The following is a 15928-nucleotide window of genomic DNA, read 5'->3' on the forward strand; positions in this document are numbered from 1 at the left end:
TGCAGTACGGGGGCCTTTATTGAGGGTGATGTGTCACTGCAGGGATGACACTGTCACTAAGGAGAAGCAACCCCAGAATTTGCTTGTGTGGCTTGCTCATTGGGTTTAAATTACATGTTCATTTAAACATCTTCTTGGCAGTGATTACAAGGCTCAGTGACTGAACCATTTCTCAGTAAGAAACTACTGTAATGGTCAATGAATGAGAAATACAGGCTGGCATGCTCCATGACCACAGAGCACCTGTGATGTAGAATTGCTATGATGATGCTGTGAGGCAGACCAGACACCACGCATTTATTAATCTGGAAAAAAAGATAAGCTTTTTTTTTTTTTTAAAGAAAAAAAGAGGCAAAGCAAAGGAATCCTGGTATCATGCAGGTACCCAGCAGATGTGAGCAGATCAAGACTTGAGATTATACCCCTAGCAGTACTAGAAAACCACATCTCACATCTCACAGGTGTGTACTGCTCAGTCTCAATCAAGCCTGCACGCACCATCACACCAGTCACTTTCATTTCAACAGCCTAAAGGGTAATCTGCCAGACAAACAGTTCTGATAGAACTAAAAAGCTCAAGTTGTGGTTTGTTAAAAAAATGCCTTTGCTGCGATGCTTCTTGCTGTGATAATGAATCCTCAGAAGGATAATTCAAAGTAAACATATTCACCACTAAATAGGAATGCAGAGAGAGGGCCTGGTTCACTTTCTTGCTTTTCCTAGGTTATTGAACATAATTTATCTCTACCACGTTTCAAATATATTAGCATTCAAAGAGAGGACAGGCATACTTGTTTGGTTTCATAAAACAGAGGGAGTTCATTAGTTCTGTTCTTATGGTTCACAGAATCCTTAAAATTCCAAACTGCAAGTATGCAGTCTGACTCTCCATTTTACAGACAAAGAAGTCAAGGTCTCCAGTGGGAAGGAAACCACACAATCAAGATCATGCTGTTAGGAAACAGCAGAGTCAAGGTTGGAACACAGTGTCCAGACCAGGGATCTTCCCTCATTACGCCATAGCGCTCAGGTTACGATTTCTGCCCTTTCACAGCTAAGAATGACCAAGTGAAACAGGTTTTTACTTATAATTGGGCATATTTTCCGTTAAACAAATGACTCTGACCAATGTGCTTCACTTACTACAATAGTTCTTATCACTTTATTTACCCTATTGCAGTGAGCATACTTTGTTTTTAGCCATTTTGGTTGTAGGTACTGGGTATTTTGCTCCTATGATTTGATAAAACAGGCCTGGCAAAGCAGGAGGTAGAAGGCAAAGAAAGGTGACTTTTTTATATAAACAAGAGTAAGCCTAACTGATGGATTGAATGGGGATTGTGAATGGAAAAGAGATTATATTCTTTCAAATGGAATTGGCATCTTTGTATAAAGAGCACACTTTATATGAAAGAACAGGGGCAGGCCCACCTAATTCTGAAACTTAGCGGCCAGCCTAGCGCCTAATGGCTCCTATTAATGCACATTTTGAATTTGATTCATTTGTAATTCAGGACTCATGACTTAATCCTAGAGTAATTTTCTTTTGTATACTATAAAGTGGCAAGTCACTTATTTTCTTAGATCCAGAAAAAATGGCAGACCAATGAAATGGTTCTGCCAACATGAACATTTATTTACCTAACTTCCTCTCTGTATAGTGTTTGGTTACAAATCCATAAAAAGAAAAGCTTCAGACATATGTGGATAACGCATATTCTATATCTTTACTAGCAGACTGCTTAATCACCTCATACATATGCATCCGTCTTAATAGGTCATTTGTTATATACCTTTCCATCTCCCACAGATTCCATCACAATATTTCATTTTTGTTTCTGCTGAGCTTTCACCTGTGGCAAATCCTCCCACTATAATTGCAAATCCAAGTCTCAATTATTCTTAAAGACCTAATTCAAATTCAACTCCCTTCACAAAATCATCTTGTCATCTGAAAAATCATCTCTTCCTCTTCTGATCCCCATCAGAACAATTTATCTGTGGCTCTCAACATAATGTACACTATTTTTTTCATATTATGTATATCTGCAAATATGACCTTACCTAGTACGAGTTGTGATTAAATGAGTAAAGAATTTAATTTTCAGGTCACTGACTATAAAATCTCTCAATTCAATTTCTCTTCAATTTTATTTTGTGGAATGCTATTTTATCTGAAAGGTATAAAGTTTTAATTTGCATGCCCCTATCCAAGAAAGATTGGGTTAACAGATTCAAAAACAATTGAAAATGCACTAATTCGAGTCATGTCTCCTTTTCTGTTAATCCCATATTCTTTTTACCTGCCTACAACTTTAATTTCAAAGTTTGGGGTTTAATTGTTGATGAGCAGTTAGTATTTGATGGTGGTTTCCCCTGAAGTGTGCCTAATGCTCAGGGTCTTTGCTCTTTTCAGATATTTCGCAGCTTGGCATTTTCAACATTTTTTTCTTCTGAATAGAAGTGTGGATCATCAGAGATGGAGCTGCAAGGACACTTGGAATTTTTCTGTATCCTTTTATAAAAGGGAAAGACCCAATATTGAAAGCCACCCTCAACACTGATGCAGTTCTTAACTTGAAGCCAAGTGGCAAAGTGTCACAGCATCTCACCAATTTTGCTTGTATTCAGTCTGAATAGAATCTGACCATTTTCTCTAATAGAATCAGCATGCAAATTTCTAGCATTCATCTTTTGAAAAGCTGTATTTAAAACTACTGTGTGGGAGAACAGAACAATATGTGAAGGAGATATTACCCTAGACTCGACAAGTTTTAATTTCCAACATTATGAGCAATAATTTATATAGTGTATCTTTTTTTATAATTTCTCATGAACAGGTCAATAAAACTGCAAGCATGTGTTTACCTGTAGTCTCAAGTTCACTATTTTATAGGTAAATCAGCCAAGATAAGAAGAGAAAAGGAAGGCTAAGGTGAGGTTGACAAAATAGTACATTTGGTATTTAATGACTGGGTAGTCATTGAAATAATTATATAATTCATGTACTCTTTCAGCTAACATTTAAATTCTGTCCATGTTCTAATCAGTTAATGATATAGAGATTGAAAACCCTTAGAGTCAGAGTTTACAATATTGTGAGGCATAAGATGGAATGATAAAATCTCCTCTTGAGTAGGGATCTGGTTCAAGAAGAGCTTCTTGGAAGACACTATATTTGATCCTGGAAGAATGCATCAGAACTTAATAGATAGACAATGAAGGGAAAAGGGTAGGGAAGAAAATATTTTATATCCCCAATAGTCAATTTATAATATTCAATTATTCCAATAATCCTATAATCCAATAATCCAATGATCCTATAAATGAAATTTAGAATCCAAGGAGTCACCAGTGAGACAGCTTGCCCTAAAGGTTGTCAAATAGCATGAATTCTAAGAAATCTAAGCACAGAACTTCCATGCTTTGTACAACCTAACATATTTAGGAGAACACTTGTTTGGCCTTTCCAAAGGCTAATGTGGGACTACAGACTGAAACTACACTAATATTTTTCTTTAAATTTTAATTTAAGAGTTGTTTTCCAGAGATGGCACTTAACCTCCAATTAGAGAATGCCACCACTAGGTGGAGTGGTGGCAACTTGGTTGGAACAGGCTTGGGTGGGTGGACTGAGATAGGGTTATGGGTCCCAGGATTCCTATTTCTATTGCTCTTTATTTTTCTTTCAAAAATTGTATCAGACAGTTAAGAAATACACTTCAAAAATAAGCTTTGAGAAATAACCACGTGATATGCTATTTGGATTAAAACACATTTTTTGAGAGGTAGAATGAACAAAGGAAAACTCAGGGCTTTGGTATCATACACAAGGTTTCCTTGATGACTCTGGTGTTTATTACTTGGGTAAAAGTCAACAAGCTCCTTTTTTTAAACTTTTTTTTTTTTTAAATAAAGTACAGTTGATTTACAATGTTGTGCCAATTTCTAACGAGTTCCTTAAATTCTAAAAGCCTCAGCTTTCTCATATGTAAAACTTGAGTGATCATATTTATTTTCATGTTTGTTAGAAGACAAGTAAAGCCATATGGGTCAGTGTGGCTTTAGAAAGAATGTAGGTAATCACTTACACAGTTATGACCCATGGCTATGTCTGACTTAATTTCAATTTTTTTTCCTCAAAATTCATAAAATTCATATAATTTTACATAGACATATGATTTTTAACTTCTCATGAAAAGGCTGAAGTTCAGGCTACATTAGATCTTCACTGACCGATCTGGGAATTATTGGAGTTAAATTACCTAGACACCCCTCTCTCTACTATAGGCCGTCAGGGCTTGGGTTTGCCATCATGGATTTAGCGTAGATTTGCCTAGGACTTCAGTGTATTAATGCTAAACACACACAAAACAGCATTTTCATGAGTCAACAGCATGTAGCCTTTCTAAGCTTTCATTTTGGTTTCACAAAATCTCCTGTCCTATTGCAACTTTCTAAAAGGAGCTCTTCAGAAGTTCCCATCGTGGCTCAGTGGTTAGTGAACGGGTTCAAGCCCTGGCCTTAATCAGTGGGTTAAGGATCCGGAGTTGCCATGAGCTGTGGTGTAGGTTGCAGACATAGCTCGGATATGGCGTTGCTGTGGCTGTGGTGTAGGCCGGCAGCTACAGCTCTGATTCGACCCCTACCCTGGGAACCTCCATATGCCATGGGTGCCGCCCTAAAAAGTCAAAAAATAAAAATAAAAGGATCTTTTCAATTCCCATTGATTCCTCTGTTCTTTCCTACTTTACTTCCCACACCTGGAGGAATCCGAGAGAGAGGCAATGTTAACTAGATAGTCTTGTGAAAAGGCCTATTTTCAGTTCCCAACTGAGACAAACTTGACATGTCCAACCAGGACTGAGCTGTTCATTAGATTCATTCACTTGTCTAGCTAGGAACTGGATTTATTTATTTATTTAATTTATTTTTGTCTTTTTGCTATTTCTTGGGCCGCTCCCGCGGCATATGGAGATTCCCAGGCTAGGGGTCCAATCGGAGCTGTAGCCACCGGCCTATGCCAGAGCCACAGCAACGCGGGATCCGAGCCGCGTCTGCGACCTACACCACAGCTCATGGCAACGCCGGATCGTTAACCCGCTGAGCAAGGGCAGGGACCGAACCCGCAACCTCATGGTTCCTAGTCGGATTCGTTAACCACTGCGCCACGACGGGAACTCCTGATTTATGTTCTTATAAAAGAGATGAATATACACAGAGAGATCCCAGCAGTGCACATGTACAGAGGGACAACCATATGAAGAGGCAGCAAGAGGGTAATGACCTGCAAACTGAGCAAAGAGGTCTTGGAAGAAACCAACCCAGCTGGTCTCTTGATCTTGGATTCTCAGCATCCAAAACTGAGAAAATAAGTTTCCATTGTTTAAAACACTCAGGTTGTGGTGTTTTTTTATGGCCCTAACAAACTAGCACAGCTTCCAAAGAAGATTATGATTTGGCTACGCAGTCTCTGTCATTTGTCTTTCTTTGGGGCAGCATGTTTTAAATTTTTAAAGGCTTTCATGTTTGAAAGTTAAGAGCAAGGATGCAGCAGGAAAGGAGGACTATGGGAAGCACAAAGGTCAAAGAGGAGTTTTCCTTTTTTTGTGGGTGAGATCAGGTCGAAGAAAAGCATAGGAGCATCTAGGGTGGGGTATGTAGTTTATGAGAATTAAGGAAAAAAAGTTTTAAGGAAATCTTAAGATTAAAATTTTGTTATTTTGAGTTTATGTTGCATAGACTTTGCTCTTTCATCAGTATCATTTCTCCAGCCTCAAACACAGGGGTTAAGATCTTCTAATTATTCTACAAATAATATGTCTGTCAGTAACAAGCAAACAAAAGTGCCATTTACAAGCTGCATGTGGCATGAAGTTCTATGTTTCAAAAACTGACACACACACATACACACACACACAGCAATAGACACAGATATACCTCTCTATATAACTATATTAAAGTACAAGAGATTTATTTATTGAAAATATTTTTGAAGCAATCATATTTTAGAGAAAAATTTAATTCTTTTAATTTTTTTTTTTTAATTTTTATGGCCACACCTGTGGCATATGGAGGTTCCCTGGCCAGAGACTGAATCCAACCCATGGCTGTAACCTGCTGGCCTGCCAGGCTGAGGATAGAACCTGCATCTCCACAGGAACCTGAGCTGCTGCAGTTGGATTTCTTAATTCCCTGTTTCACAGCAAGAACTCTCAACTAATCCTTTAACAGAGCTGCAATAAGCTTTTCACATGAACCAACTTTATACTGCTGATTAGATTCTTACAAATTCAAATGCCAACTCACTCTTTCAAAATGTCCACAGGTCAGTACTGCCCATACCCCACCCATGAAAAGCATCAGAATACAAATGTGATGATATTAATGAAAAGATTTTGTAAATTAAAATGCACCTTATATGTGCAGGGGATTATCATGTATGCCTGTAATTTTTTCTCAAGGTCTATCTTTCCTTCTTCAGCACCTTCCAGTATTGGTGACTCTCCTGACATAATAGGGAGAGGTATACTAGTATTTGCACATGTAAAATAATGAAGCACTAAGCAACTAATAGGAATACAGAGAAACGTACACATAAGATTCTGGAGAAAATAAGAAAGCTATGTTGAAAACTTTTCCAGACTCTTCATATTCTGTGTTTATCACATGGACATAACACTGTGTGCCTTTAAGCACACTGAGTAGACAGTAGTGGTAACCTCTGCTATAATCTCATAAATTTTCAGGACAAACTCTGGAGAAATCATGCTTCAATCTCATTTAATACATAGCCTTAAGGCTAAATGAAGAACTAACCTCGTTAGCATGTGAATCTTGGTCCTCAAACTTACATTTAGTGAAAAGACAATCAGATGATCACTGGTTTTGTGATTTTTCTTATAAAATGACCTTAAGAGAACTATTGTTTATGGGCTTTCCAATAGAAAGAGAAATTCTCGTCTTTCTCACTCTCTTATTCTGTTTCTTACACTTACACACACACTTTTTCCAGAACAAAATTAAATATATATTAAAAAAATAAAGCAGGAGTTCCTGTCTTGGCACAGCAGAAATGAATCCAGCTAGGAACCATGAGGCTGCAGGTTTGATTTCTGGCCTCGCTCAGTGGGTTAACGATCCGGCGTTGCCATGACCTGTGGTGTAGGTTGCAGACGCAGCTCGGATCTGGCATTGCTGTGGCTGTGGTGTAGGCCGGGGGCTACAGCTCTGATTCGACCCCTAGCCTGGGAACCTCCATATGCTGCAGGTTTGGCCCAAAAAAGAAAAAGACAAAAAATAGATAAATAAATAAAGCAAGCTACAAGAAAGTTATTCCCACCCAAAAGTTATTTTTACTGTTACTAGCAATTTTTTTCCCTCCACATTTACATTATGCATTTTTTTCATGGACCCAGAGTGTTTTAAAAATTAAAGGGGAGACCATCTGATTTTACCAAAAAAAAAAAAAAAAAAAAAAATACGGCCCTGAATGGGGAAATTATTTCCTGGACGTTCATTTTGAAAATGAAAGCGGCATCTTTAATTTTGTATTGTGTTACTAAGTGAGGGTTCAATAGGTCTTTATGAACACCTGCAGCTATTTTTTATCTGCAAAATACAACCATGCATATATAATATATCATTGTGTAAATACTGCATTCTAAGTAGGAAGCATTTTGCACCATGGGACTGTCAATGAAAATGACAATTAATGATAACACAATAATTGTTTAAACAGTGATGTCAAGAATAGGTTTAGCACCTACACACTGGGAGGAGTTAGATTTGGTTGGTATAACTGTCTCATTAGGATGTAAGGAGTATACAGAAAAGGACATGACTTGCTCCAGATAAGTCAGAAATTTGGTCTTGATGATCTGAGTTCCCAAGGCTCACATTTTTCAGAGACCAGAAAAGATATATGTGCCACATGAATTCTTAAATATTCTCAGTGTTTAGACTATTCTGCATGATATGGTTTGACTTACCCCTGGGTCTTGCTTGCCTTGTACTAGGCATTGTCAGGATTGCCAATGCATCTATCAAAATTTGGTTCCTAGAAGTGAATGTCTATTTTAGATATAATCTAATCTGAGGTGAGAGAGCAATGACTTCCATTTTTATCCCTTGATCCTCTACTGACACTGTTCCTCCAGCAGTCCCTTGGACACAGACCATGGGCTGCATGGTAAGAGCGCTCATTTTCTTTCTGAGACAACAAAGGACCCATTCCGTAACACTGATTCAAGTTTCTTTTTCTTTTAAGTAGGTTCCCATAATCAGTTTCCTTCCTCAACAGTCCTAGTGCTATAATTCTTCTATTTGACTCTCTCTTACCAAACACATCTCTTCTCTCTTTTTTTTTTTTTGTCTTCTTTTAGGGCCGCACCTGCGGCATATGGAAGTTCCCGGGCTAGGGGTCGAACTGGAGCTATAGCTGCCAGCCTGCACCACAGCCACAGCAACACCAGATCTGAGCCGCATCTGTGACCTACACCACAGCTCAAGGCAATGCTGGATCTCCAACCCACTGAGCCAGGCCAGGGACTGGACCCACATCCTCATGGATACTAGTCAGGTTTGTTAACCATTGAGCCACTACAGGAACTCCACACATCTCTTCTCTTAAAAACTAGAGATAAGAGTCTTAACCAAAAGTTAAGAGTTACCTTGGTTAAGACTTGATAATATTTCAAAGCTAAATCTCATGATCTTGTCCTGTGTTATCCGTCATTTTCAACACAACTGGGTCTAATAGTATGACTCCACCAATTCTTATAGAAATACTTTTAAATGTTGGGAAATGGTCTTTGTCCTCCTACTTTTTAAAAGTTATTTTAATTCCAAATATTATAATTTGTATATGTACCATCACTGGGACTCCCAGGAGTACTATTAGCCTGACATGCAAAGTCATTGTTGTTGGCTCACATTCATGTCCTTGAGTTTGACTGTGAGCGAAAGGGCTTCGTCTTTCTCAAGTTCCTTTTCTACCAAATGGTACACGTTGAGCCAGGAGGTGTGGTGTAGTATGTGGAAAAAAGAAAAGCAGCATCTTTTTAACTATAACAACATCTCTGCTCCTCTCAACGCAAAGAGCGCCGGATTTGAGCTTCTCCTGACATAACCACTGAAAATAAAGTTGAAAATTTTTAAATGATGCATGTTTTAATAAAAGGTATAGTTTTATACTCATGAAGCTGATCTGTATAAGTGGGAATCCATTCAGATAGGTCATAAATTTGTAAAATGGATAACAAGAGATTTAGCTCATTAGGCTTATCTCAAGGTCTGCCCAAATTGCCAACGCACTTGCTTAAGAGTAGGCTGAGGCTTTTCAGCTCACTGGCCCAGAGATTGATACATTCTCATCTAGTATAAGGACAGAAAATTCATTTATCCAGAGGGACCAGGTGGTAACCTAAATTAGTGAGGAAGGCTAAGTGGGAGCTATGGAACCCTGAAGATATTTATTTCTCCTCTTGTAAAATGAAAGCATGGTCTAGAGTTTAGTTGTTACTGATAATATCCCGGAGTTGTCCATTCATCTTACTCTGGATAAAATTTTCCTTCACAGCTGTAAACACCAGGAGATTTCCAAAGGGGCTTATTTTCATACACTTAGATATCTGGCCCACTGAAAATAAATACTAAATAACTGGCACAATTTTTCTCCTTCTATGCATGAATATGACATAGAAATATCTGAAGTTGCATCATTTTTTTTCCTTGAGAAGATAGTCATGGAAATGCACCTTCCTTAACAGTCTAAAAGTCAGTACTATTCTTGAAACGTGATCAAGTCCCCATTCACTTCACATTAAACTCAAATCTGAAGTATTCTAGAAAACAATATGTATGCCTTTTAGTAAGGGCTTGATTATTTTTGTATCATATATTTTTTAGATTTCTCACCAATAAGAGATTACAATATGGCTGGTGCAACCAATATTAGTTTTCAAAGTTACTCAATTAATTCACATATTAAGGATTTACAGGACTTCAGCTTTGGGTCAGATACTTTGCCAAACATTGGGGTAAACAAGTAATAATGATTGACTCTGTCCTCCTGTAGCTACGCGTGTAAATAGGAGGAGTATCCTTATGAGGTGTAGTAGAAGTAACTACTCTACTATTGTGGTTACTTTGGAGCCTGGCTAGGATGGATACTGGCTTTTCCACATGTGGCCCGCAGGGCCCACCAATTGCTTATCTATTCCAAAAAGGCATTTTGAATGCTCATTTTGAAGCAAAAACAAAACAGAATCTCCTTTTACATTTAATTTACGATTTGTGTAAGTTTAACTTTTCATAAAGACTTCATTTCAACTAAAGTAGGTACCACCTGAATGATCAAAGTGAAAAATCAGAGTCAAATAATTTTAAAAGACAGCAAAACACTGTTTCAAAGATTGTACCTAAAAACATTTGAGATTCCTATTTGTTTAAAGGCCTGGATGAATACCACGTTTTATAATGCCTTAGGCACAGATTTTCAATGGAAGTGTTAGAACAGAACAAGATATAGAACCCAGAAAGTGAGAGATCTTTATAAGCCACTGAGAGATGAAATGTCATCCTTCTTTTATAGCCAATATTTAGAGCTTATTAGGTAAGCATACTCAATGGTAAAGAAGAATTTTTAAATTGGCCAGGAGGAAAAAAAAAATCCCATCCATACATGAAGGTGGTTAGCAGCAAGTTTCCCTGTTAAGAATGTCAAATTCAGATGGAATTAATAACGAAAATATTCTAGGCTGCACATTTCTTACTTTCTTTCAAGAGTAACACTCTAAATGTGAACCATCAAAGTAGACTTGACGGCATTTTATAGCATTTTTTCCCCTTTTGGAGTCCATTTAGTTTTCTGTGACAAAATGACAGTTTTAGCATTCCTTCTTTAACACAAACTAGGTTACAGAATAAAACTATAAACTAATTTTTCAGAGACCATATTTGAAAAGACAAGTGTCTGTTTTTTTCAATAAGTAAATCAACAGCACTTCTATATATTAACAATGAAAGATCACAAAGAGAAATTAGGGAAGCAATCCCATTTACCATCACATCCAAAAGAATAAAATACCTAGGAGTAAACCTACCTAAAGAGACAAAAGACCTGTACTCTGAAAACTATAAGACACTGATGAAAGAAATCAAAGAGGACACAAATAGATGGAAAGATATATCATGCCTGTGGATTGGAAGAGCTAATATTATCAAAATGACTATACTACCAAAGGCAATACACAGATTCAATGCAATCCCTATCAAATTACCAAGGACATTTTTCACAGAATTTGAATAAAATAGTTTAAAGTTTGTTTGGAAGCACAAAAGACCCAGAAGAGCCAAAGACATCCTGAAAAAGAAAAATGGAGCTGGAGGAATCAGGCTCCCAGACTTCAGACAATACTACAAAGCAACAATCATCAAAACTGTATACTACTGGCACAAAGACAGAAATATAGATCAGTGGAACAGGATAGAAAGCCCAGAATTCAACCCATGCACCTACAGCCAACTCATCTATGACAAAGGAGGCAAGAATATGCAATGGAGAAAGGACAGCTTGTTCAATAAGTGGTGCTGGGAAAACTGGACAGCCGCATGGAAAAGAATGAAATTAGAACACTCCCTAACACCATACACAAAAAGAAACTCCAAATGGATTAAAGACCTAGATAGAAGACCAGACACTATCAAACTCTTAGAGGAAAACATAGGCCAAACCCTCTCTGACATCAATGACAGCAACATCTTCTCAGATCCACCTCTTAGAGTACTGACAAGAAAAACAAAAATAAACAAATGGGACCTAATCAAACCTCAAAGTTTCTGCACAGCAAAGGAAACCCTAAACAAAACAAAAACACAACCCACAGAATGGGAGAAAATCTTTGCAAATGAATCGACTGACAAGGGGTTCATCTCCGAAATTTATAAACACCTCCTGCAGCTCAATACCAAACAAACAACCAACCCCATCCAAAAATAGGCAGATCTAAATGGACAATTCTCCAAAGAAGACATACAGATGGCCAAAAAACACATGAAAAGATGGTCAACATCACTCATCATTAGGGAAATGCCAATCAAGACCGCTATGAGGTACCACCTTACACCAGCCAGAATGGCCATCATCAAAAGGTCTACAAACAGTAAGTGCTGGAGAAGGTGTAGAGCAAAAGGAACCCTAGTACACTGTTGGTGGGATTGTAATTGGGTGCAACCACTGTGGAAAACAGTGTGGAGATTTCTCAGAAAACTAAAAATAGAACTACCATTTGATCCAGCAATCCCACTCTTGGGCATCTATCCAGAGAAAACCATGACTCGAAAAGACACATGTTTTCCGATGTTCATTGAAGTACTATTTGCAATAGCCAAGACATGGAAACAACCTAAATGTCCATTGACAGAGGAGTGGATCAAGAAGATGTGGTACATATACACAATGGGATATTACTCAGCCATTAAAGGAACAAAATACCAGCATTTTTAGCAACATGGATGGACCTAGAAATTATCATGCTAAGTGACGTCAGTATACAATGAGACACCCACATCCAATGCTTTCACTGACATGTGGAATCTGAAAAAAGGACAGAATGAACTTCTTTGCAGAACAGATACTGACAGAGTTTGAAAAACTTATGGCTTCCAAAGGAGACAGTTTGGGGGTGGGGGGATGTGCTGGGTTTGTGGAATGGAAATCCTATAAAATTGGATTGTGATGATCATTGTACACCTATAAATGTAATAAATTCATTGAGTAATAAAATGATAATAATAAAGAGAATAAAGCCAGTTTTTAACACCAAAAAAAAAAAAAAGAAAAAAAAAAAAGAACTAGCTGTAGAAAATACTAACAATATCACATTGGGCTGAGCTTTAGGGAAAAAAAAATTGGTATCTACTGAATGGACTCTGCCTTAAGACTAGAGATCAGATATGGGTTCTTAGGGGTTCTGTTTTTGTTTGATAAGATGTACAATTACTCGAAATCTAAGGAAAGGTAAGTTTCTAAAAATGTTTCCCTTGGAACTAATTATCAAAAAACGATAATAGTGAACTATTCCTATTCGTTGCTGGGCATTGGCCAAGCACAGCCTCTACTTTAAAAGTCCATGTGCAATTTTCTATAAATCTTCCTGGAAAGTCCTAGTTATAAAAGAAAAATGTATTTTAGTGACCTCTGTGTTTTTTAATTCTGTATCCTTCCCAGAAGCTACATAAAACACTTTTAACAGTTACTATTAACCTTAGGATCAGGCAATTAATTTAAAATATTTATCATGAGTCTTCCTTTATTAATCTTAAAAGTGTTTAATATGCTGGAATTTTTCATATGGGAATGAAACTCAGTCTAAATGTCATGAAATTTAATTTTGGATGTAACACTATTTCAGAGCAATATCTCTTTGTTCTATTCTCTTTCTTGCTGAGTTTTTACAGCATATTCTCAGGTTAGAGCGACAGAGATCATAGTCCCTAGTGCTGGAAAACAGCGGATGGGAAGCTACGACTGTCCAATAAGGATAGCATGGTGAAGGGAGATTATCTTCCTTACAAACTCCTTCAGGGGCATCTGAATGCCAACTACAAAGCTACTTTTTTTCTTTTTAATTTTAGCTCTCATCATACTATATTTTAGCTCTCATATTTGCTGTCAACTGATTTCTTAATTCAATGGTTTTTTATAAAGTTTGAATAGAAAGAAGCCAGAGATAACTCAGAAACATGCATCCAGTCAAAAGACAAAGAGCTGAGCATTTTGCATTATGATAAAAAGATATGCTAAGCAAATTAATCACATAAATAAGATAAGGAGAGAATGCTTAGCTTTCTTTCTTTAAGGCCACAATGTTTTCAAGCACCTAATTAGAAGTGAAATGTTCATGGATGGCCATTAGGGAATTAATAGCCTTTAAAACATACAAAGTAGTTTTTTGTTACTTTATTTACTTGATATTTATTCCCCAACCTATATAACCTGAGTAAAAATGAAACTGCACATTAGATTGAAGGTGGAAACCACTGAGAAAATGGGTGGGAAAAAACTAAAATCAGTAATAATGTTCACTAAATTTGTAAATGTTCAGATGTTTCATTACTTCTTGTAAATTTCCTGACATCATCTGTAAAATGGGGTGAGAGAAGGAAGGAGACAAGATCTCTAACAGCTGTTCTAGGTATAAAAGCCTATGAATTCAAAATGCAATGCTAAGGATACTGAAAAAGAAAACTGAGCTGAAATAGATATTAGTGATATAACAAAAGTTCAAAAAAAATCACCCCTTTAAATCTAAATTTCCCCAAATTCCTGAAGCCTAGCATAATCAATATTTTCACTCAACTGCCCAGACATATGTAAATAACTGAGAAATGTTTTGGGGAAATCCTAATTATTTATAATAAGGAGGTAAATATGATTCACATACTAATGCCCATTCAAAGAGAAATGCCAAATTGTTTTACTCAACCACTCTTTGGACATTTTTAGTGGCACAAGGCACAAATCTCATTACCTTTTAAGGTAATTCCTTCATTACCAGGCAACAGTTCATTACCAGACTATTTCCAACTTATGTAAGCTCTCTCCCTTCTGGAAAATTTTACGTGCATGCTTTTTAGATAAATTAGAGTCAACTTAAGTAGTAAACTAATTAAGATTGTCCTGACATGGTGTCAAGGAAAAATATGTGCAAGATACATGAACAAATAGGAAATAGCTGAAGTCAGCAATGATTCTAATTAAAATTGAGATGCTGTTGCACCTCTCTTGGCCTCACTCACTTCATCTGTAACATGGGGAAGGAGAAGAAAAGGAACAAGGGAATCTTCAAGCTCTGCTCTAGGTGTAGGAACCTATGAACCTAAAATAAAATGCTAACTAGGCTGGAAAGAAAAACTGAGTAGTGAGTGCAGTCAGCCTTGTTCTAGTCATCCACCTTAACATTTTACCCAAGGCTAGCATTTCATACCAGACATAGATCAGATCAGATATCTTCCATATTTGACATTTCTTACCTTTTTTTTTTTTTTTTTTTTTTTTTTTTTTTTTTTTTTTTTTGCACGGTTTTGGGAAGCATAGGGGTCAGGGTAAGAAAAAATAGTACTGTCTAAAAATACCAAGTAGCTTTCTGAAAGCAGCAAGTAGATGGAGGTTGGGTGCACACACTGCAGTTCTTCAGAAGCATGCCACAGAATAGAGAAAGCCCACCTGAGTAGTGATTGCTTTGGCTGTTAGTGCATAAAGTTCAGGAAAGAAGGAGAAAAGCTAAATCTTGTAAGTGGCTATTAAAAGACACAAATAACATTCCTTGTCAATCTGGAAAGGTGAGGAAAAAAGACAGTCGAGCTGTTTGTGAGATCTAACTGTTCCCTTTTCTTCTCTCTCTCGAACAGTGAAAATGAAGTAATTGTATCATGTACTCTTAGGCCAAGAAAGCTTAGGAATAAAACCATCAAGATCCTGATGGAATGAAGGGTATTTTCTTGGTTGATGACCAGAATGATTCATATGTAAAAAGCCAACTATATGTACTGACTGAGGATTTATCAAGTCACTTTCCTAGAGATGAAAGGTTTGTTTCCTGACTCTAGAAAATAGCAGTGCTAAAGAGACCAATCAAGAAAAAACTGGAAATTACTCATGTTTTAGAACACAAAGATATTTAAGTCATAATGAAAATGAGAATACTAATCAAGGAGGAATGAAAACACTTGCTATGTAGTAGTATTTTTTTTCTTCTCCAGTTTAATCTAGCAAAGAGAGTAGACCCACAAGATATATATGTTAGACATTAAAAACAAAACTTCAACATAGTAGGCCAAATAAACTCTCAAATTATTTTCCCCTTATGTGTACACTAACTCTTGTAGCACATTTACATGCCAGGATACAAATGTAGACTGCAGT

General features: G+C 37.0%; 1 protein-coding gene and 1 long non-coding RNA gene across 4 annotated transcripts in view; one reads left to right on the forward strand and one right to left on the reverse strand.

Moving 5' to 3' along the window:
* The window catches only part of LOC146397670 (uncharacterized), a 75367-nt gene extending 71434 nt beyond the window's left edge, over window positions 1–3933 (forward strand). The window contains exon 8 of the long non-coding RNA XR_014824542.1: window positions 2417–3933. This is a non-coding gene — a long non-coding RNA (uncharacterized LOC146397670). The remainder of the gene's footprint in view (window positions 1–2416) is intronic.
* Window positions 1–15928, reverse strand: part of FGF12 (fibroblast growth factor 12) — a 577959-nt gene that overhangs the window by 35339 nt on the left and 526692 nt on the right. The gene's annotated exons all lie outside the window — the stretch shown is intronic.

The sequence above is a fragment of the Sus scrofa genome, chromosome 13, assembly GCF_054392235.1.
Source record: "Sus scrofa isolate SSC_HxYL_T2T_F1_AM1 chromosome 13, Sscrofa_HxYL_maternal_Yorkshire_Landrace_v2.0, whole genome shotgun sequence".
Taxonomy (NCBI): domain Eukaryota; kingdom Metazoa; phylum Chordata; class Mammalia; order Artiodactyla; family Suidae; genus Sus; species Sus scrofa.